We start from the raw sequence: 21506 nt of genomic DNA on the forward strand, positions 1-21506 counted from the left end.
TGGAAGCTGCTGTCTTAGCCTCTGTTCAATCTATAGTTCCTATTCTTTACAGCCAAGGAAGCTGCCATCTTAGCCTCTGTTTGATCTAAAGTTGTTATCCTTTACGATCAATGAAGCCGCCATCTTAGCCTTTGTTCAATCTGTAGTTCCTATCTTTTACAGCCAATGAAGCCGCCATCTTAACTTCTGTTTGATCTGTAGTTGCTATGGTGCTGCCCATGTGGTCAGTTATGACACCAGCCACTTGATGGCTTGACAGCTCAGTTGGGAGCAAAAGCAAATGTAACAGTAATCATTTTCAGCATGTGTTGAATGTAGCTGTTTTGGCAAATCAATAAATTGATTGGTTTAGTTCCACTTTAAAGAGAATGTTCTGCTTGTTTTTTTTTTCTTGTTTTTAAAAAGTCAGTAGCTACAAATACTGTAGCTGTTGGCTTTTAAAATTCATATACTTACCAGTGTTTGGAAACCAAAGCTGTCTTCCCACAACCGGTTCTTCTTACCACTGCAGGTCCCCGGTGCCACCATGTTAGGTACAGGAGCTGGCTTTGGTTTCCAAAGGATCCACAGTTGGCACCCTACTGCGCATGTGCGAGCTTACTCAGTGCTATGTTAATGATCCTGAAACCTTCTGGGACATGTTACTATTCCCAGGAGGCTGTGGGAAGGGATGGGGCAAGGGTCGTCATCACCTAGGCAAGGATTGCGAAAGTGGGAGTGGGTACAGGTAAAATTTGGTAATCGCTATTGTGACAGACCCAACCAGGACAGGCTTTTGGAGAGGACAAGGGGCAAGCCTCCTAGCCACTGATTATGGCCCATGGAGAGAGCAGATCATTCTATAATGATGGACAAGAACCTAATGAACACTGAGAGGGAGGCTTGGTTTAGTTCTCTGAATAGAGACCATAAAGCTTCTCTTCTGGAGTGCATGGAAAGGTGTAATATTAATCCTGTACAGTTTAAGGGTTAGAGGAAACATGGAGTCCCTCCTGCAGACGGGGTTGAAGATGAAGAGGCTCCTTCAGTTGGGACAGAAACATTTATCAACAATATCCCTTTAGAAACCCATGAAGATAAATTGATTCCACTTTTTCAAACTGCTGAAATATTGTAGAAGTTTGTCTCATAGACTGTTGTAGACTTTTGCCAGATAGTCTGAGGTGGGGGTGGGGTTTGTTATGTCTTTTTTGTTAAGTAGGTCTCTCCCATTGTGTGCATTCCCATTGTTTATTAGGTTAAATGAGTCACCTATTGTTTCTGTCTGTTGGCTAACTTGGCTAACTCTTGGAAGTATCTATGATAGGATTAGCCTTGTGCCAACCCTACCCCATTATCTAAACCAGTGTATGATGTTTTGGGTAAATATTTGGTTTTATTGTTCATTCGGTGACTGACCTACTTTTGAAGCATAAAAATAACCTGTATTTCTGTTCAATAAACAATCATTAATTTGGTTCTGTCCCAATATCAAGCAGGGTGCCAAAGCAGTTCTGTCACAGCTACCCCACCGCCAAAATAAACCCATAACTCTGTTACAGGCTGGGGGAGGGAGCAAACACTTTTTGAGTGAAGATCCATTTTAAGCTTTATAACAATCAGTTCCATCAAGTTTTTCACAATCCTTTTGGATTGAGTTGCAGCAACCGGTCACCTTACCCTAAACTGTATTTAGTCTTGATTTCATGTACCAGTACAAGCAGATCTTTATTAGTGTGGTCAGTTTGCATCCCTTTAAGCTCTAAACAGACCTACAGCATACTATGCTGATGCACGGCTTGCCTGTATCTCTGTAGTCAGGCTGTCTGACACTCTCCACGCCCTGCCCTGCTCAGCTTGACTGACAGTAGTGAAAAGCTACATGACTGATTTCTTACTACACTTGGGGCTTACATGGCGTGACTTTGCTGACTATGCCAAGTTGTGGGCAGGTTCACTCCTCCTTGACGTGGGGGTACCTTTTGCTGTGCACAAGCTCACCAATGCCCAGGACCAGGCGGTCATGTCAAAGTCAAACATTATGGCAGTCTCCTAACTTAGAGATTATACATAACACTGTGTGTAGTAATAAGAGTTCCTCTGAAAAAGAACAGTCCCGTGTCACTACACACTGTTGCTTGATGTATGTTGCATTTAGGAGGGACCTTTCCAAGAGTCCAGGGTACCTCTGCCACCTCACTGCCAGTGATAGAATGGGGTCCCGCCGTGCACCTAGCGTGGACCTCATGTGAGCACTTTTTACTTGTTTCCTTCCTGTACCATGTGGCCAGGCTATGGGTCTCTGTAATGTGGTTTCGGTCCCAGTTGCCCATGGTAACCAACCACTGGGGAGGGAGCCAGAACACCGACTCCCTCGCTACGATAGGACCCGTCACCTACACCAGGTACCACGCTTATGACTGGTGCTGCAATGTACTTAGCACTGATTCCACTACTCAACTGCATTCTACCTTTCTAGTCTTGCCGAATGAACCTTGTAGTAGTTGCTTTGCTTCATACCCCACATGTGCTTTACTGATCCATGTTCTTAGATAAGCCAGGAACCATCATGCATCCCTTTTAAGAACTTAGGATCAGGTCTAGGATGATGCATTTTTTAGTTCAACGTGAACAATGAAAATAGATGTAACTGCTAATTTTCTCAGGCATTCCTTAACGAGGTAGTAGTCCATATGCGGTGGTCCCCAGGAGCTGGTAGACCTCTGGGCTCCCTGTATTCCCCATTGGACCTCAAGGTGCAGCAGCCCTTCTCTGCATCAGTCACGGGATCCTCTCTTGAGCGGACCAAAGTTCCGGAACCCGGCTTTCCCCCTTATTTATGTCACAGGGTGGGTAGGCTGAGTCCAAAAAGCCTGGGAACAACAATTCACAATTCACAACAATTCACAACAATAACCCCTTCCCCAGCCTGGTCCAGCCACTAACTAATTACCATACTATAGGCAACCTCACGCCATGCAAAAGAGGGATCAGAACTAAAGTCAGGCCCGGAGCAAAAAAAAAAAAAAAAAAATAGGCGCAGGGCCTCATGATAGGGTTGATAGGGGACACAGGAGAAGGAGGCAGGATAGGGTTAACAGGTGGGCTGTGGCTGGTGGTGTCTGAAAAGGATTGGGCTAGGCCAGGTTGGGTGGGGGCTTAGGGGTGGTGACTCTGGGTGGGGCTGCTTTGGGGTCAAGCAGAATCGTGTAAGCAGCCAAGAAGAAGGAGGAATCCTCTGTGCTGCCCCTTACTGAACATGGCTGACTCTGAACTGTTGCTGGGGAGGCTTCGGGAGGCTGCCGATTCGCGCGGCTCCTCCTGGCTGCAGGCGCAGGTCTCCGCTATGCTTGGCGGGGAGCCTGCGGCAGCGGGGGACGGGCGTTCCCGCGCTCGGAGGTCACGGCCTCCGGAGCGTTACAGCCCGCCAGTGTCCCCTCGTGCTGAGCGCCGTTCCGGGAGCCCCCCTGTGGACCCTCCAGGCTCGCCGGCCCGGCGCTCTCCTGCCAGGGCCGGCGGTGAGGCTGGGAGGAATCCCCCTCTTCGGCGGAGCACGTCCGGGCGGGGCCCTGCCCGTTCTTCCTCTCCGGCCCCGCCCGCTCGCCGGATCGCATCAGGCTCTGCGGCCGCCCCGGCTGGTGAGGACCGATCGGTCGGGGCGGCTCGGCGTGGGAGACGGCCGTTTGCGGCCACCAGCCAGTCGGGTGGAGCGGCTGGTGGCTTGAAGCTGCGGGCATCCCGGTCGGGGGTGGAGCCTGAAGAGTCGGAGGTGGATGGCTGTGGATCGGGGCCTAGTGAGAAGCGGCCCAGGCGCGCCGAGGCTGGAAGGTCGGCTTGGCTGCGGCAGGGGGGGGATGGCAGTCGGTCAGCCCCCTCGGTGCTTGATGTTCCTGTTCCGGTGGAGGATCGGGTCGGTCTGGAGGAGCGATCGGAGGGGGAGCTGTCGGGCTCGGATGTCGGTGAGGTGCCTGTTCCTGTGCCTGCGGGGGATGCCGGATCTGCGGCGGTGGGGCCTAGCCCTGCCCGGCCTGGTGAGTCTTTCAATGTACACTCTTCTTTGTTGTCTGTGTTGCAGGCGTTGTCCGGGGGGTCGGGGGCTGGGCCTGGCCGGGGGGGGTCCGAGGGTGTGCCGTTGGGGTCGGGGGTCTCCTCCGCCCCGCGGGGGTCCACGGGGCCCGCGGTAACGGGCGCCGGGGCCGGACTGGAGGGCCTGCTGGCGGGGCTGCGATCTTTGGTGCAGCGCTTTGAAGGGGGTCCGGGTGGCGTTTCCCCGACCGCGGCTTGGGGACAGGGGGCGGTCGCTCGCTCTGCGCGGGCGGGAGCGGCCTCAGGTGGATTGGGGGCGGCGGCTTCCGCCACGGAGGTGCCGGTCTCTGCGCCGGTCGTGACGCCGCCCGCGCAGGCGGTGGGGGACAAGGCTGCGGATCCCAAGTCCACAGGTAAGGATGCGGATGCGGTTCGGCTCGCGGATGCGGCAAAGTGTGAGGTATATGTTTGCTTTGAGGGGCCCTTGGGGGCGCACCTCAAGCCCGAGGTCAGGGAGAAGATTTGGAAGGACGAATACGTGGAGATCTTCACGCTGCTTCCGTTGGAGAAGTTCAACTTGAATCGGGTGAAGCCGGAGGAATCCAAGAAGGAGGATGAGGAGCGGCGGCGCTACAGGTTGATTCCGCGCACGTTTAGCAACTGGCTGCAGGCGTTCGCCATCTTTGCGAGCGTGGTGGGTGAGAAGCGGCCGGAGCATTGCTCCGCCTTATTCTGTTATTTGGACGCCATTGGCGAGGCGTACCGGGTTTATGGCGGGGTTGCTTGGCTTCGGTATGACGAGCAATTCCGCCAGCGCAAGGCGGTCCGCCCTGCGCTGCGTTGGGATCATAAGGACATTAGTCTGTGGATGCGCCTCATGACGTCGGCGCGGGCGTCGTCTTCCTTTTTTCCAGGGACGGCCGGAAGTCCGGGTGCCCCGGGACAGCCGGCCGCAAAACGTCGGGGGTTTTGTTGGCAATTTAACGAGGGGACTTGCAAGTTCGGGTCCTCGTGCCGCTTTAAGCACGAGTGCTCTGGCTGTGGGGGTGCGCACCCCCTCTCCCGTTGCTTTAAGCAGGGCAAGTCGCGGGCCGGAGATGCTCAGCAGAAGAGGGAGGACGCCGGTGATGGTGGAAAGGATGCGTCCTTTTCTAAGTAGGTATCCGGATCGGGCGGCTGCTCGTTTGCTGGAGGCCGGGTTCTCGGGGGGTTTCGTTATTCCTTGCGCCATGTCCGCCGTTCCCCCGTTGGCGGACAATTTGCGGTCGACCCGGCTTAACCCCGGGGTGGTGTCGGACAAGCTGGCGAAGGAGGTTGCGTTGGGCCGCATGGCGGGTCCTTTTCTTCGGCCCCCGTTGGCCGACTTGGTGGTCTCCCCTTTGGGATTGGTGCCCAAGAAGGAATCTGGCAAGTTCCGCTTGATTCATCACTTGTCCTTTCCCAAAGGGGGGTCGGTTAATGACGGCATTGATCCTGAGGCCTGTGCGGTGTCTTACACTTCTTTCGATGCGGCCATATTTTGGGTGCGTCAGTATGGGCGGGGTGCGCTGCTGGCGAAGACGGACATCGAGGCCGCTTTTCGGCTGCTTCCCGTCCATCCCCAAAGTTTCCATCTGTTGGGCTGCCAGTGGCTGGGTTCATTCTACGTGGACTTGTGCTTGCCCATGGGCTGTTCGATCTCGTGCGCTTTCTTTGAGCAGTTCAGCTCGTTCGTGGAATGGGTTGTGCGTGAGGTGGCGGGAGTCAATTCGGTCATCCACTATCTGGATGACTTCTTGTGTGTGGGCCCTCCTTCGTCCAATTTGTGTGGGGTTCTGCTGGCCACGGTACAACACGTGGCGGAGCGCTTTGGCATTCCGTTGGCGGCCGATAAGACGGAGGGCCCTAAGACGGTGATTAGTTTTTTGGGGATCATAATTGATTCCGAGGCCATGGAATGTCGCTTGCCCGGCGACAAGCTGCTGGATCTTAAGTCTGAAATTTGCTTGCTGGTGGGGAAACGGAAGGTGCAGCTCAGGCGACTGCAGTCGCTCCTTGGGAAGCTGGCCTTTGCGTGTCGGATTATGCCGATGGGCCGGGTTTTCAGCCGGCGTCTGTCGGCTGCCACGGCTGGGGTGCGGTCGCCGCACCACTTCGTTACGTTGTCTGCGGAACATGTGGATGATCTGCGGGTTTGGCATGTCTTCTTGACGTCATTCAACGGGCGGTCGCTTTGGCAACGAGGCCCGGTCAGCAGCTGCGATCTGGAGTTGTATACGGATGCGGCTGGCTCTACGGGCTTTGGCGCCTTCCTCGGTGGCCGGTGGTGTGCGGAGCGGTGGCCGGCAGCATGGAGCGAGACTGGGTTGTTGCGGAATTTGGTTCTGTTGGAACTTTTTCCGGTGGTGGTGGCAGTGGAGCTGTGGGGGGCTGAGTTCAGGGATAAGAAGGTCCGTCTGCATTGTGATAACATGGGTGTGGTGCAGGTTATCAATCGGCTTTCCGGTTTGTCTGCGCCGGTTGTCAGGTTGTTGCGCCACTTGGTCTTGCGTTGTCTGCAGTTGAATGTTTTCTTATATGCTGTTCACTTGCCCGGGGTGGAGAATTCGGTGGCTGACGCTTTGTCTCGGTTTCAGCAGGTCCGTTTTCGGGAGCTGGCGCCGGAGGCGGATCGCCATGGGGAGCCTTGCCCGACGGAGCTGTGGCACATTGTGTCGGGATCGCCGCTGGTTTGCTCCGGAGGTCGCTGAGTGATGTCACGTGGGCTGCGTATTCCAAGGTGTGGAGGGAGTGGTCGGTCCTTCTGGATTGGGCTGGATCGGATGCGGTGAGTATGCTTTCTCCGTCCCTGGTGCTGTATTTTCTGTGCGTGAATTTTGAGCGGGGGGTGTCGGCGTCGGCAGTCGGCCGCAAGCTGGCGGCCTTGGCCTTCCTGTTTAAGGTTTGCGGCCTTCCGGACTTTACAAAGGACTTTGTGGTCCGCCAGGCCTTGAAGGGTTATAGGCGGGGTTCGCGTCGGCCGGATGGCCGCCGCCCGATATCGTTCGAAATGTTGGGGGAGTTGGCACGGCAGGTGGGCAGCTCTTGCTCCTCTCCGTATGAGGCGTTGTTGTTCAGGACGGCCTTTGTTTTGGCCTTTTTTGGGGCGTTCCGCATTGGAGAATTGGTGAGTGCTAATAGGAAGGTTCCTGGGGGCCTTTTGGTGGGAGAGGTGAGTCTCTCCGCTTCGGCGGTTGTGATCTTTCTTCGGAGGTCCAAGACCGACCAGGCCGGTAGAGGTACGTATGTTCATTTGTATAGGGTGGAGGGTTCCCCCCTCTGCCCGGTGGCGGTGGTAAGGGAGTTTCTGGGTGCGCGCCCCCCGGTTGGGGGGTCTTTCTTGGTACACCTGGACGGCTCGTCCGTGTCCAGGTTTCAGTTCAGGGCAGTGTTGGGCAGGTGTTTAGCGGTGTTGGGCTACAAGACCGGGGATTATTCTTCGCACTCTTTCCGCATCGGGGCGGCTACGGAGGCTGCCAGGTGGGGTGTGGATGACTCAGTGTTGAGGCGTATTGGTAGATGGGAGTCTAACCGTTTCAAGTTGTACGTTCGTCCTCATTTGTTGTGATTTGTGGTACGTCGGGGGGGCTCTGTGGTGTGTCCTGTTTTGTCATGTTTTCTTGCTGTTTCATTACAGAGGGAGCAGCGTGCCTGATATGGATCGTGGGGCATTCATATGTGTTCTGGGGGGCCAAGAGGGCTGAAGTGCGGCCCAACGGGCGCCAATTGGGTTTTTCTCGGGAGGAGGCTGTTGTCCGCTGGATTGGAGTGCCGGGTTTGATCTGGTGCAAGGTCCTCCCGGAAGTGCATCGTTTTGCTCGGTTGGACCGGGCCCCGGGCGTCCTGGTGCTGCATGCAGGGGGCAACGATCTGGGGGTCCGTTCCATGCGCCTGCTCATACGAGACATCAAGTTTGATTTTCTCAGACTGCGCACATCTTTTCCCGACATGGTTATAGTGTGGTCGGACATTGTGGGTCGGACCTCTTGGCGTTTTGCCAGGTCCGCTGTGAGTCTGAACAAGGCCCGGATTAAGGTTAACAAGGCGGTTGGCCGTTTTGTTTGCCGTAATGGGGGTGTGGTAGTTAGGCATGGGGAGCTGGAGGTGGATACGTGGCGTTATTTGCGGGGTGACGGTGTGCATCTGAATGCGGTGGGTACCGACTTGTGGACTCTTGGGATTCAGGATGGAGTTCAACGGGCTCTGCGAGTGTGGCGGGGCTCACAGGTGTAAGGTGTCACACCTGTGTGCTGTGGCGGTTGGGGGTCTTTGGAGGCGGTAACAGGTTTTTTGGTCAGTGCATAGGGTGACCCATCTACGGTATGGAGCCCTATAGTGTATCCCGGTTAATAGGGGTTTAACCGGGATGTGTTAACAAAGGGTATCAGTGGAAAAGTGGGTTGTTCCTGAGCTGGTGTTTCGCGGCTGGGGACCGTTGGGTTTTCTTGGATACTGATACCATTTTTGAATTGGATTTTTGGTGCCTCCCAAGACCAACAACCCCTGATTCTCTTATGTGTACTGGAGTATTTATTGGTTTACTGTTTACTATGTTTAAATTGGTTGTTAATAAAATGGCCTAACAGGCCACAATTTTATCCAAAGTCGTTGTCAGTATCATTTGTTTAGAGGATTAGAAGGTGGGTGGTTTTATGGTAAGAACAGGAGTGGGCATCGGTCATACCCTAATCAAGTCAGGCCCGGAGCAAAAAAAAAAAAAAATAGGCGCAGGGCCTCATGATAGGGTTGATAGGGGACACAGGAGAAGGAGGCAGGATAGGGTTAACAGGTGGGCTGTGGCTGGTGGTGCCTGAAAAGGATTGGGCTAGGCCAGGTTGGGTGGGGGCTTAGGGGTGGTGACTCTGGGTGGGGCTGCTTTGGGGTCAAGCAGAATCGTGTGAGCAGCCAAGAAGAAGGAGGAATCCCCGCCCTCCCGCCCTGAATTTGGGATTCGGGATTTCGGAATGTGCACGTGGAGGATGTCGATTCGGATTTGGAGTTTTGGGATGCTGTTTTATGGTTGGCGGTTGGGGGTCTTTGGAGGCGGTAACAGGTTTTTTGGTCAGTGCATAGGGTGACCCATCTACGGTATGGAGCCCTATAGTGTATCCCGGTTAATAGGGGTTTAACCGGGATGTGTTAACAAAGGGTATCAGTGGAAAAGTGGGTTGTTCCTGAGCTGGTGTTTCGCGGCTGGGGACCGTTGGGTTTTTCTTGGATACTGATACCATTTTTGAATTGGATTTTTGGTGCCTCCCAAGACCAACAACCCCTGATTCTCTTATGTGTACTGGAGTATTTATTGGTTTACTGTTTACTATGTTTAAATTGGTTGTTAATAAAATGGCCTAACAGACCACAATTTTATCCAAAGTCGTTGTCAGTATCATTTGTTTAGAGGATTAGAAGGTGGGTGGTTTTATGGTAAGAACAGGAGTGGGCATCGGTCATACCCTAATCAACTCTTTCCCAGCCTTGTTCTGCTTGATTACCAAGGACAAGCAGGGTGCCTCTTTTCTAGTCCCACAATGCAGAAGAGGGATCTGAATGGAGCTCTAGAGGTTTACATGACTATTGTATAGCATTATTTTATAAGACAATTGGCAACATTTTACATTGCAATGCTGCATGAATCATCGGCCCTTACTCAAAATGGTTCAAAATGTAAAGTGCATGTTTTTCAAAGTTTCTCAACAAAATGAAGCATGGAGACATGAATGGATGGTTAAATTTGTTTTGAATATAAAAAAACATGTGGTGCTCAGATACAATTGACTTCAACCTTAAAAACATGTTTCTTTACTTGCTGAGAATGAGAGTATAGGCATAAGCAGAGATTTAGCAAGCCATTCAGCCTTTCGTTGATAATGAATGCCAGGATAAATAATGGACCCTTCCTGTTCCAACATGACTGCACACCAGTGCACAAAGCAAGGTCCATAAAGACATGGATGAGCGAGTTTGGGGTGGAGGAACTTGACTGGCCTGCACAGAGTTCTGTCCTCAACCTGATAGAACACCTTTGGGATGAATTATAGCGGAGACTGTGAGCCAGGCCTTCTCGTCCAACATAAGTGCCTGACTTCACAAATGGGCTTCTGGAAGAATGGTCAAACATTCCCATAGAAACACTCCTAAACCTTGTGGACAGCCTTCCCAGAAGAGTTGAAGCTGTTAAATCTGCAAAGGGTGGGCCAACTCATTATAGAACCCTACGGACTAAGACTGGGATGCCATTGAAGGTCATGTGTGTGTAATACTTTTGGTAATATAGTATATTCATATTACATTCTGCATTTAGCTTGCAGGATAACGACATGTTCCTGTAGGCAGTTTGGCACAGAAAGGTTCCTATTAGTAAATTGTATGTATGAGGCTGAGCTCCGGAACCTGATTATACTAATTTTGCACCCATGGAGACAGTTCACAGTCTTGTGTGTTTAGTGGGTGTAGAAGCCGTGGCCCAGGCTTGTTATTGCAGATTCTCTCTCCCGTAATGAGTCACTTCATAGAAAACTGTAACCGCGTGGTGGATGCTGCAGAGAACAGCTGAAAGGGAAGAATGTGTTTGGTGACATGACCATTCCAAGGAGAGCCGGAATTGTAGGCAGATATAGGCTGCAAACAACAAGTTGGCTCCAGGAACCGTTCTTTTTCTCAAGTTGTGGACCAGGAGGCAGAATAAAAATGACATATATCCTGCAGTCTATACAACATTTTCTATTTCAGTGCTATGTAAATCTAGGGCCAAAACCATATTTTAAAAAACTATTTCTGCCTTAGTTACACAACACAAATTGGAGAGATACACCTAGGAAAACAAACACCAAAAATCAGATCACAAATCCCATCTTAAAGCTGTAGTCCTGATGCATGAGCCTCAAGTGTTTAGCTGCGGCTGGTGGGCCAGGCAGCCTGTCAATGTCTATGGGAGTTTGGATGGAGCTGGGTGGTGCTCTTAGCAGAAGGAACATTTAAGGCAGAGTGCACCCAAGGACGAATATTTGCTAATAAGCAGTCTGTGTACTGGGCATTCGTCCCTGGGTGCACATTGCTAGGGGCCCCGTCCAACCGCCCTGTCCAACTCTATATACAAATTTGACTGGCTGCTGCCAGCAGGCCAGGATGGCACCCATTGTTGTTAGATGGTAGCTAGGTGAAAATTAATTTAAAAGGTAACTCCACTTTTGTGGGGGAAAAAAAATCAGCAAATAATTAAAAAACAATATAGCATATACAATTGTGACACAAATAATATTGTAATTGAATGTTATTAACCACTTTAAGACCGGAAGGATTTGCCCCCTTAACCACTTTGCCACTGAGTACCGTAGTACTACTGTGGCAAAGTGGCTCGTTATCGTCTGACGACGTAGACCTACGTCGTCAGACACTCCCCCTTGTGGGCGGCGCTCGCACGCCGCCGGAGGCGCGCTCCTGCTGTTTTCAGTCACAGCGGGAGTCGGGCCAGGGAAGGAGCGGCGGCGATCGCCGCTGCTCTTCCCCGATCGTCGGGGAAACTAGTTTGGAGATCCGCCCGCCTGTGTAAACAGAGCGGGCGGATCTCCTAAGTGACAGAGAGTGACAGATTGCAGTGTTCAGCATAGCTGAACATCCGATCTGACCCTGTGTCACTCAGTCACCTCCCCCCACACACGTCAGTAAGCACCAGGCATACATTAACCCCTCCCTCTCCAATAAAATTAACCCCTTCCCTGCCAGTGTCATTTTTACAGTAACAGTGCATATGTATAGCACTGATTACTGCAGTAATGTCACTGGTAACCCCAAAAGTGTCAAAAATGTCAGTCAAGGGTCCGATCTATCCGCCGCAATGTCGCAGTCCCGCAAAAAAAAATCGCAGATCGCCGCCATTACTCGTTAAAAAAAAAAACACCAAAAATGACAGAAATCTTTCCCTTAGTTAGTAAACGCAATAACTTTTGCGCAAACCAATCAAAATACGCTTATTGTGATTTTTTTTTTACCAAACATAGGTAGCAGAAAACAAATTGGCCAAAAATTTTAAAAAAATTTGATTTTTACATTTTTTTTGGGGGGGGGGGGGGAATTTCATATAAAAAAATGTTAAAAATATTATTGTTTTTTTCAAAATAAACGCTATTTTTTGTTTATAGCGCAAAAAGTAAAAATCGCACAGGTGATCAAATACCACCAAAAGAAAGCTCTGTTTGTGGGGAAAAATGGACGTAAATTTCGTTTGGGTACGGCGTCGCACGACCGCGCAATTGACAGTTAAAGTCGCACAGTGCCGAATCGCAAAAAGTGGCCCAGACGTAAGACAGCAAAATCCTCCGGTGGTAAAGTGGTTAAAAATAATATAGCGTATACAATTGTGACACAAATAATATTGTAATTGAATGTTATTTACCACTTTAAGAACGGAAGGATTTGCCCCCTTAATGACCAGGCCACTTTTTTTCAACTTCGCACTGCATGAGTTTAACTGACAATTGCGCGGTCATGCAATGCTGTACCCAAAGGAAATTTACATCCTTTTTTTCCCCACAAATAGAGCTTTCTTTTGGTGGTATTTGGTCACTTGTGCGATATTTATTTTTTGCGCTATAAACAAAAAAAAGAACGACAATTTTGAAAAAAAAACCAATATTTTTTCACATTCTGTTATATAACATTCCCAAAAAGAAATTAAAAAAATCAAAATTGTTTAACATTTTAATTTGTTTTCTGCTACATACATATTTAGCGTATTGTGATTGGTTTGCGCAAAAGTTATTGTGTCTACAAAATAGGGAAGTTATTGCGTCTACAAACTACGGGAAAGATTTATGTCATTTTTATTGTTTTTTTTTTTACTAGTAATGGTGGCGGTTTGCGATTTTTAGTGGGACTGCGACATTGCGGCGGATAGATCGGACGCCTGACTGACATTTTTGACACTTTTGGGGGGACCAGTTACATTAGTACAGTGATCAGTGCTAAAAAATATGCACTGTTATTGTAATAATGACACTGGCAGGGAAGGGGTTAACAGTGTGGGTGATCAAGGGATTAAATGTGTACCTAGGGGAGTGTTTCTAACTGTAGGAGGGCGTGGCTTGTGGAATGATCATAGAGACCTGTGATCCTATATCAGGGGCGTCCAAACTATGGCTCTCCAGCTGTTGCGGAATTACATGTCCCATGATGCATTGTAAATCTCTGACATTTACAGACATGACTAGGCATGATGGGAATTGTAGTTGCTGAACAGCTGCACGGCCATAGTTTGGACACCCATGTCCTATATAGAAGGATCACAGGCACTCTGTGATCATTCCAGGGAGAAGAACAGTCAGCTGTGTTTACAACAGCTGACCGTTCTTCTCTCTCAGCCCGCTGCATCGCTGCATCGACTTCCCCACTGACAAACGGGGCGGGAGCGTGCCACCAGCGGCGCGTGCTCGCCCCCCAGCTGCCACCAAGTGACTGACGTAGATCTACGTCGTTTTGCCTGGAAGAGCCACACTGCCACATTAAATATGCGGTAAGCGGTCGGCAAGTGGTTAATCTGCAGCTGTTATATGGCCGCCTGGAGGTGTTCTGTTCACAGAATGTATACTGACCACACCCCCGGAAACATAATTTCCTGCTTGTGTGATTGGCTCAGCAATTTTCCCAGAAGTCTGCACTAAGATACATGTCAGATTTCTGGCATCCCCTGCAACAAAAATGTCATTTTTGGTGAGATACTCCCAATAGGAACACGTCTAAAGGAATGCAGGCCCAGCAGATTTCCTCATTAGAGCCCTGCAGCTGCCACAGCTGATAGATAATTATGAAATCACTCCCATTAGACAAACTCAGCACAGAGGAACAAACAATGATTTATTCAGAATAACTAAAGGTAGGAATCTGCAACAAAGTTTGTTATAATCCCTGCAATGTACAGAGATCACCCAGAGGGGAATGTTTTTTTCTCAACAAAAGTGGAGTTACGCTTTAAAAAATACAATTTACTCACATTTTTCGGGAAGACTTGAAGTATATTAACTGGTTTAATACTGGGCACTTTTATCTCCTTCCTGTCCAGGCCAATTTTCAGCTTTCAGCGCTAGACATATGCCATTTGTTTCGTTCCGAATAAATATTCTGACTAATTTTTCGTTATTCGGAGATTGGGATATTTCCGAATTGCAGTATAAATTAAGTTTACCGAATGCTCCGAATAACAAAACTAAATTTGTCCGAATTTCGGAAATTCTAATTTAAATTCTAATCTGATTTTACATAAAATTTCAGTCGAATTCGAACTGTAAACATATTTTTGAAGTCAAAGACTGTGTGGTATTAGAGTACCATTTAAAAAAATTCTGTTTTTGTTAAGCCAAAGATGATTTAAAGAGTCATTGTAATCATTTGATGAAGAATTTTATTTTTTTTATTTTTTTGTTCAATTTGCCATATTGGAATTGGAAATTTTTTTCGATTCGATTGATTCAAAATTTATCGATTTTGAAGGTTTTAAATAAAATAAAAAAATAGGTAAATTCGAAGAAAATTCAAAAAAGACAAATATGAATTCCGAATACTAATTGAACAAATCAACCGAATTTAAAGAAACGAAATAACTAGATTAACGAATCTAAACAAAACGAAACTAAACACATTTTTTCTTCATGCACATGTCTATTCAGCGCTATCACAATTTGAAGGACAATTGCGCGGTCATGCAAAACTGTACCGTACTGTATTTTATGTGATAGACCAACACAAAGTGGCACATAATTGTGATGTGGAAGGAAAATAATAAATGATTTTCACATTTTTTTTACAAATAAATATGTGAAAAGTGTAGTGTGCATTTGTATTCACCCCCCGGAGTCATTACTTTGTAGAACAGCCTTTCACTGCAATTACAGCTGCAAGTCTTTTTGGAGATGTCTCTACCAGCTTTCACATCTAGAGAGGGACATTTTTGCCCATTCTTCTTTGAAAAATAGCTCAAGCTCTGTCAGATTGGAAGCATCTGTGAACAGCAATTTTCAAGTCTTGCCACAGATTCTCAGCATGATTTAGGTCTGGAGTTTGACTGGGTAAATTCTAACACATAATATGCTTTGATCTAAACCATTTTATTGTAGCTCTGGCTGTATGTTTAGGGTCATTGTCCTGCTGGAAGGTGAACCTTCGCCCCAGTCTCAAGTCTTTTGCAGACTCTAACAGGTTTTCTTCTAAGATTGCCCTGTATTTGGCTCAATCCATCTTCCCATTAACCCTGACCAGCTTCCCTGTCCCTTCTGAAGAAAAGCATCTCCACAACATGATGCTGCCACTACCATGTTTCACGGTGGGGATGGTGTGTTCAGGGTGATGTGCAGTGTTAGTTTTCACACCAGTGGCGGCTGGTGCTCAAAATTTTTTTTTTGGGGCGCAAGCAGAAAAATGTAATAGGCATTGCTTTGCGGCAAAAAAACGCTGTAAAAAATTGTGTGACTTTGAGGTCACAAAAGTGTGAAAGGGGCCTTCAGTAATCAATGTATAGTGTGCCCCCTCCAATGCAGAGTGACTATCGTGCCCCCTTCAATGCAGAGTGACCATCGTGCCCCCTTCAATGCAGAGTGACCATCGTGCCCCCTTCATTGCAGAGTGACCAGCAGGCCCCCTTTCAATGCAGAGTGACCAGCGTGCCCCCTTTCAATGTAGAGTGACTAGCGTGCCCCCTTTCAATGCAGAGTGACCAATGTGCTTCTTTTCAATGCAGAGGGACCAGCGTGCCCCCTTTCAATGCAGAGTGACCATCGTGGCCCCTTTCAATGCAGAGTGACCAGCATGCCCCCTTTCAATGCAGAGTGATCATCGTTCCCCCTTTCAATGCAGAGTGACCAGCGTGCCCCCTTTCAATGCAGAGTAACCAGCGTGCCGTTCCCCCTTTCAATGCAAAGTGACCACAGCGTGCCCCCTTTCAATGCAGTGACTAGCATGCCCCCTTTCAATGCAGAGTGACCAGCATGCCCCCTTTCAATGCAGAGTGACCAGCGTGCCGTGCCCCCTTCAATGCAGAGAGACCAGTGCACCGTGCCCCCTTCAATGCAGAGAGACCAGTGAATTTACCTGCAACGGCGGCTTCTCCTCAGTCCCCCGCGTCTGCTTGAGTCCTCCCGCCTCCTCCTCGGCCAATGGCATGGGTTTGCCTTCCGGCCAATCGGGAAGTGGGTCTCAGACCCGCTTCCTGATTGGCCAGGAGGAGGATCCGTGTGACAATAGCGAATTTTCATTCGCTATTGTCACACAAATGGGTGGGCTAGGGCGCAGTGCTCTGCGCCCCGGGTCCACCCTTTTCTGAAGCCTATTAGGGCCTCTGGCTCTAATCAGGTGATTCAGAAAAAAAAACCCCATTGAACTCCATGCGTTCGGCGCCCCGCATGTAGATTAGGGGCCAGACGCATGGGAGGGGGAGGGCGGCGCCCCTGCGCCCCCAACGCACCATCCGCCACTGTTTCACACACATAGCTTTTTGCTTTTAGGCCAAAAAATTTAATTTTGGTCTCATCTGACCAGAGCACCTTCTTCCACATTCTTGCAGATATTGCAGATATTTATATGTAAAAAACTTTGAAAATCATTTTCCTTCCACTTCCCAATTATGTGCCACTTTGTGTTGGTCTATCACATAAAATCCCCGAAAAATACATTTACGTTTTTGGTTGTAACATGACAAAATGTGAAAAATTTTATAGGGTATGAATACTTTTTCAGGGTACTGTATTAACTAAAGAATGGTGATTTAAATGTTAAATGTTTACGCGATAACTTGAATCGTTGAAGTGGTAACCAAACTAGGCAGAACATGCAATCTCCCGTGGACACAACTAGAGAATAGGGATCGACCGATATCATTTTTTCATTGCCGATACCGATATTTTGGTCATCTCATATTGGTATTGGCTGATATGGGCCGATATTTTCGTACATTTCAAAAACATTTTTTTTTTTCTTTTACTTGACAGGTACTCTTGTGGAGGGATCTGGGGGTCTCATAAGACCCCAAACCCCTCCTCTGCACTTAAAAGCATTAAAAGTGCCAAGTTTGGCTGTTTGAATGCTGTCATTTTTTAAATCTGGCGCCAGTACCCGGAAGTGATATCGTCACTTCCAGGTTTTTGCATGGAGACCCGATCAGAGCTGAATGTGGCTTTGATCGGGTCTTCGGTGGCCGTGCAGGCTGGTTGCCCGGGTCTCCCAGTGGGACTGGAGACCCAAATGAGCCGCGGAAGGCGGCGGGAGGGGGGGGGACATCCCCTCCCACTCCTTCTAATGACAGCCGAGCGGCTTCTCAGCCGCGTTGGTCGTCATTACAAGACAGCCGACCGTGGGCTATGGACGTCGGTACCGGGGTGATGCCTCTAGCTGCAGGCAAGTACAAGCACTTTCCAATATATCAGTAATATCGGCCACCTTGGTGGCCAATTCTGATATATCAGAGAAAGTGCATATCGGCCCTCGATATATAGGTTTTGCCGATAATCAGTCGATCACTACTAGAGAATACCCCTTTCTCCACGCAGGATAGAGGTGGTCGCTCTTAATGCCTCGGGGTCCTGGTCGAAGGGCCTCAGAAGGGACATCAGGAGCATGATGTACTTATTGCTGGAGAGAAAGTAAAAATCTGTGAGTGGTTCAAAGGACAAAGGTGTTAGAATATGTGTTATGTCAAGTCATCGTATTTTGCGAACACCAAGTTACCTTATTTCACCAAAGATCCGTTTTGTGGCTCAAACTTTTTTAAAAAGTGGTGGAAGGTAAAGGGTTCTGATTAGATTTGTTTTCTAATTTGGTTCTTTAAATTCAGATATACTTTTATAGTTTTATAAGAATTGCTAAATACCCTGCAATCCTTAATAATAACTTACTGTATCTTTGAATGGTCTGTCCCACCATTTATGTAGTTTGTGGCTCAAACTGCCCACTTCTGCAGTTTAACCACTCCAGCTCCAGCGTCGTACCTGTTCTTCGCTGGAGTTTGAGCAGTTATACCGGGATGATGCAAATACCATTTTTATTATAGCATGTAGTTGGCTCTCTTGTAAAAGCAATCCTAGTGACTAATTAGCTGCTGGATTGCTTTTACAAGCAGCTGGAGGGCTTTCGCGGCTGTACTGGGCTCTCCCGTCCCACTGGGAGTCCTGATCGACCAACTGGCACTTCTGCCGGCTGATCATAGAGCCCAGTAAAGACTTGATCAGCTTTGTTGGGCTCTATGATATAGTAACCCCGAAGCGACGATGTTACATCACTTCCGGGTTACCCGGATGTAAACTGTGCCATTTTTAAAAATCAAAAGCATTTGATCTCACCAATCTTGGTGTGATCCAATGCTTTTAAGTGCAGAGGAGGGATTCGGGGCCTTTTAGACCCCAGATCTCTCCATAAAGAGTACCTGCCACATGCCTATTGCTGTCACAAAGGATGATTACATCAACAAGTGATAAAAAAAAGCAAACGACAGTTTAAAAATAAAAATAAATTAAATAAATAATAATTAAAAATTAAATAATTAAAGTGCCCCTGTGCTTGTGCACAAAGGTGAATGCACGCGTTGGTCACGCACGCATGCACGCACGCACGCAAACAGCGATCATCCCATACACGTGAGGTATCATTGCGAACGTCAGATCATGGGCAGTAATTCTAGCACCAGAACTCCAGTGTAAATCTAAAGTGGTAACCTGTAAACGTGTTTAAAGTGCTGCCTATGGAAAGTAAATTTGACGTTGTTTGTCGCAGTTGCACGGGCATGCGCAATTTTAAAACCTGACATGTTTGATCTTTTATATTTTACAAAAAAAATGGGATATGGGATTGTGTTTTTTGCCTTAAAATGCAAAAAAGTATATTTTTTTTAAAAAAAAGTTGCTCTTGAAAAATCGCTGCGCAAATACCGTGTGACATAAAAAAATTGCAAAACCCACATTTTTTTCTCTAGTGCCTCTGCTTAAAAAAAAGATAATGTTTGGGGGTTCTAAAAAATTTTCTAGAAAAATACTGGTTGTTACATGTAAACAAAAAGTGCCAGAAAAGGCCTGGTCTTCAAGTGGCTTAAAGTGATTGTAAACGATCACCTTGTAAAAAAAACATTCAGTTTAAAAAGTAATGGCAAAACATTTTTGAATAGATTTAAAAAAACATTATAAATATCTTTCTTCCCTTTTTTTATAAGTTATCACATTCCCTCTGTTCTCAGCTGCATATGAGCTGTGGGGAGGAGAAACAGCAGAACACTGAGCTTCCCAGTGAATAGCTGTGCAGCAGGAGAATGCCAGGACAGGTCTGATCATTGGAGGAGAGCAAGATGAGTTCCCAGCATAGCTAGAGAACTGACCACGGTGTGCTCTCCTGCTTAGTGTGGTCATTTTTAATAGGAAAGCAGAGGTACTGGCAGGAATACCAGGGATTTCACATAAAGGAAGAAAAACAAAGAGAACAGGATACATGCGGTCTGACTTACAAACGACTCCTGTAAGAGTTATCATGGGAAAAAGGTGTCTCAACTGAAGCTTTATTACCAATCCTTGTTTCCACAACAACCCAACATTTTCAAAATTCAATTGATATAGGGACAGAAAGTGAGGTGAAATCTTTTGAGCAGGGGCACAGATGGCAAATCAAGTGTTACAGGGGTGTTAACCCTTCCCTATGCCATCCAAAAAAAACATAAAAATTATTATTTTTTGGCTGGAGCTACATCTAAAAAAATTACCTGTTCCGACGTACAAACAAATTCAATTTAAGAACAAACCTACAGACCCTATCTTGTTTGTAACCCGGGGACCGCCTGTACTTTCCCATACAAGTACATAGTACAGCAGGCATATATCAGGAATATGAAATGTTGGGATAACAAACGCTTTAAAGGTGACATACAGATGTTCTACGCTTCCCAGAGGTTTCACCCTAGTGTAGTGATGGCGAACCTTTTTGAGCCCGACTGCCCAAATTGCAACAGAAAACCAACGTATTTATTTCAAAGTGCCAACACTGCATTATACCTGAATATTGAGGTTTTAGTTTAGAAAAAAACAACTCATACAGTTGTCCAAACTAAGTAACTTCTTTTGTCTTAAAAGTCCCTAATCTCCGACCATACAAGGCTCAGTGTCCATCTCCAAACTAAACAAAAATGTAGTGCATGGTCACAGTTCCAGAAAACCGATAATGACTCTTCTTTATCCTAGGCAACATGTAAACCTTCTTCAACCAAAAAAATGAAAATCCCAGGAAAATGATGTAGCAGGAACCAGGAATGGAATTCCAGGAAAACAAACATTTTTATTCGCTAGCGAAGAGAACTTAGCCCTGCTCGCGCTCGCTTGCTAAGTTCGCAAAGTAGGCGTGTACATCACATATATATCAACAGTTGCGTCACAGATACAAAAGATACAGATACACATTTTTCCTTTATCTTAGACGTAGCACACAAAATACATACAGAATTTCTCTCTATGCAGCTATTCACTGTAATTTTCTAGTTCAGAGCAATTGACATTTGTGGTTTCACACCTGCCTGTGTTCTTGCCAGTGTTCTGCTTAACAGGGAGGCAGATAAGGAGGGAGATAGGGGGGTTTAAATACGCAGCTCAGCCATTTCTGTTCTTGTAGTTCTACAAACAAATTTGTCAGAATCAACTATTTCATTAGAAGTCTTTTCCGCTGATGCCACATTGACAAACCAAAAAAGTGGGCACAAATTTCATCCAACAAAGTTTATGACAACCAAGTGAAGAATTGTATTGGCAAAAAGAAAATCTGCAAAGGCTCTTTCTGGAGACATTCCCAGGAAATCTCCTTTATTTTGGGGGTTGATCTGGATCCTTAGACACACGGCCAGGATGAAAGAGCCCACACAGGAGGTGAAGCCGGACAGGAAGGAGTTGAAGGGTAAAGTACCCACCAGCAGGCAGTACAGGAATTGTGTGGCTCTGGTCAGTAGGATGTACAGTAAATAGGCGTCCAGCAGCTTGAGCCTCTTCAGGGTGGAACTGGCATATTACTCTAAGAAGTGGGACACCACAGACAACAAATATTTTCACATTAAAAATCTCACCTGGTTCCAGTGTTGGTGTAACTTCCAACCGGGCAGCTCATTCCTGCCCACACATCACCCCTGGCCCTAGAGCAGTGTGTGAGTCACTTCCTCTCATCCATGCCCACCCTGACACATCACCCCTGGCTCTAGAGCCGTGGGAGCTGCTTCCTCTCGTCCACATCCAGCCTGGACACGTCACCCCCTGGCCCTAGAGCCATGTGGGAGCTGCTTCCTCTCATCCACGCCCACCCCGGACACCCCCCCCCCCCCTGGCTCTAGAGCTGTGTGGGAGCTGCTTCCACTTGTCCATGCCCACCCCGGACACATCACCCCTGGCCTCAGAGCCGTGTGGGAGCTGCTTTCTCTCGTACATGCCCACCCTGGACATGTCACCCCTGGCCCTAGACCTGTGAGGGAGCTGCTTCCTTTCCTCCAT

General features: G+C 47.9%; 1 pseudogene across 1 annotated transcript; it reads right to left on the reverse strand.

The window, feature by feature from the left end:
• Nucleotides 1–20716: 20716 nt before the first annotated feature.
• On the reverse strand, nucleotides 20717–21061 carry LOC309555650 (dolichyl-diphosphooligosaccharide--protein glycosyltransferase subunit DAD1-like; annotated as a pseudogene). Its single transcript has one exon. The product of its transcript is annotated as a dolichyl-diphosphooligosaccharide--protein glycosyltransferase subunit DAD1-like (transcript).
• Nucleotides 21062–21506: the final 445 nt, after the last annotated feature.

Source organism: Pelophylax lessonae (genome assembly GCF_965119305.1).
Source record: "Pelophylax lessonae genome assembly, chromosome: 5".
Taxonomy (NCBI): domain Eukaryota; kingdom Metazoa; phylum Chordata; class Amphibia; order Anura; family Ranidae; genus Pelophylax; species Pelophylax lessonae.